The following is a 2,554-nucleotide window of genomic DNA, read 5'->3' as shown; positions in this document are numbered from 1 at the left end:
TCTTTCTCCCGCGGAGCGGCTGGTAGTTTCGAACCGCTGACCTTAAGGTTCGCAGCCCGATTCGTAACCACTCTGCTACCAGAATAAAGTAGGTCCGAGAAAAAGTCTGATTTGCCTCGATGTGGAAATAGACATGGGAAAGATGAACACTAAATCCAGGGATGTGTTCAGTTCTGTGCTGGTTCTGGCCTGGCATGCATGGTAAGAAGGCAGCTCTCAGCATTGTTACTCCCAAGCTGGGGATGTCTGCTGGGTGTGGAGGACCTTCTGTACCACATCTTCCCACTGAGCATCTGAGATCTCCGGAGCCCAGGCAGGAGCTCTTGGCACAGGGAGGCTTATTCCAGCCATTGTCCTTTTCACTAGCTCTACGTGTTCTGGGTCTATGGGAATTGAGCTGTAGTCACTCAATGCTGTAGCTCCTTCATCCTCTTCATCTTCACTTTCTAATGGAGGGTCTGGCAAATGTAGTCCCAGCACCTGGATTGGTTCCTGGATGTCGGCAACTACATCTTCTCCATCCCCCACAGCTGCCAACTCTACTTCCTCTGGTTCAGGATCTTGGTGTAGGGGTTGGCAAGAGTAGCCAGCTGGGCCTGCCCCAGCTTCCTCCTTCTCTTCCTCATGTTTCTCACTGCTCCAATCACCAGTGCCTTCTGTGAGGCCAGAGTGAGGCCCCAGTTCCTCAGTCTAGGGAGGATAATGTTCTGGGCCCATGGTGTCTCCCCCTAGAACTACTGCTGTCATCTGGGCTTCTGGGAGCCCACGGTGGAACCCCCCTTTCATCTTTTTCTGATGTTTTATACATAATTCAATTATTTGCCCAGAGAATACTTTAATACTGCAAGTGAGACTTGAATTTTTTTCTTCAGTTCCCTCAACTTAAGAAATATTGTGTTCTTCCCTTTTGCTTTTCTAACTCCAGGTCTTTGCATAGTAGATTATAATATTTGATTTTGTCTTCTCGAGCTGACCTTTGAAATTTTCTGTTCAGCTCTTGTACTTCTGCACTTCTTCCATTTGCTTTAGCATCTCTACACTGGAGAGCAAGTTTCAGAGTCTCTTCTGACATCCATTTCGGTCTTTTCCTTCTTTCTTGTCTTCTTAATGACCTTTTGCTTTCTTCATGTATGATATTCTTGATGTCATCCCACAACATTTCTGATCTTCAGTCTTTAGTGTCTAATACATTCAAATATGTTCTTCAGATGATCTCTAAATACAGGTGGAATATATTCAAGGTCATATTTTGGCTTGTTTTAATTTTCTTCAGTTTCAGCCTGAATTTGCATATGAGCAATTGATGATCTATTCCACAGTCTGCTCCTGGTCTTGTTTTGGCTGATGATATGGAGCTTTTCCACTGTCTCCTTCCACAGATGTAGTCAATTTGATTTCTGTGTATTATATCTGGTGTGGTCCATGTGTATTGTCATCTTTTATGTTGTTTAAAAAACTTCCTTCTTTACTTCTTCCTTTTCTCTGTATTTCATAACTTTTGTACAATGCCTATACAATACTCTAATAATAAGTGAAACAAAAATTATTATATTACATAAGAAGGGTTACCATTTCATGTGAGCTATGTGGACTCCTGGTGTGGCACTGTAGAATCAGCACTGGACTGTGAACCATAAAGTCAGCAGCTCAAACCTACCAACTGCTCCTTGGAAACCCCATATAGGGTCAATATGACTAGGAACCAACTTGGTGGCACTTACCCTAGGTTGTTGTGGTTGTCAATTCTGACTCATAGCGACCATCCGTGCATAGACTTTCTGAGTAGCAGCTGGTGAATTTGAACTTCTGATCTTGCAGTTCAAACTGACCTTGTAGCCCAGTGCAATATCCAACAGCACCTCACCAGGACTCTATACAGTGTTTCTAAGAGTCAGAACTAGCCCGAGAGCACTTAACAACATATAGTCATGTAATATACATCAGGAGTCCTGGTGCGGCATTGCCGGATAAGCTCTGGACAACTAACTGCAATTCAAACCCACCACCCACTCCTCTGAAATCCTATACAGGGCTGCTATTTGTCAGAACCAACTTGGCAGCACTTAACAACAACAATATAGGCCCAGTAATTGTCACCAGTAGATAGAATTACTTGATTATAAGAAGCTGTAGGAAGGAGACAAAAATCAGGGCTAGGAAAAAATAATTAAACATTTGAGGTAAAACAATTAAGGGAAAAAATTCTAAAACCTAGGAAAGCTAATTTTCTCCTTTCTGGATACAGTAATGTCTTGAGGCACAGTCCTCAGGTGAAGTTCCTCCTCTCATACCAACCATGCTGATTCACAGTAATCCATTTTTAAATGTATTTCTGAGATTTATTTTTGCTAAAATACTCAATTGTGCTTTTGCACAGTCTCTACCTAGATCAAAAGGAAGTAATTCAAACAGAACATGGAAATACTGTGTGGCTTAAAATCAGAAAAAGTGTGTGTCAGCATTGTATCCTGTCATTATACTTCTGCTGAGAAAATAATTGAAGAAGTTGGACTATATTAAGAAGAACACAGAATCAGGATTGGATAAAGATTAA

At 41.9% G+C, this 2,554-nt stretch overlaps 1 pseudogene; it reads right to left on the bottom strand.

The window, feature by feature from the left end:
- Positions 1-225: 225 nt before the first annotated feature.
- Positions 226-747, bottom strand: LOC102836638 (annotated as a pseudogene).
- Between the last annotated feature and the right edge of the window lie 1,807 nt (positions 748-2,554).

The sequence above is a fragment of the Chrysochloris asiatica genome, unplaced genomic scaffold (assembly GCF_000296735.1).
Source record: "Chrysochloris asiatica unplaced genomic scaffold, ChrAsi1.0 scaffold00019, whole genome shotgun sequence".
Lineage (NCBI taxonomy): Eukaryota > Metazoa > Chordata > Mammalia > Afrosoricida > Chrysochloridae > Chrysochloris > Chrysochloris asiatica.
This window is presented reverse-complemented; position numbering and strand designations above follow the sequence as displayed.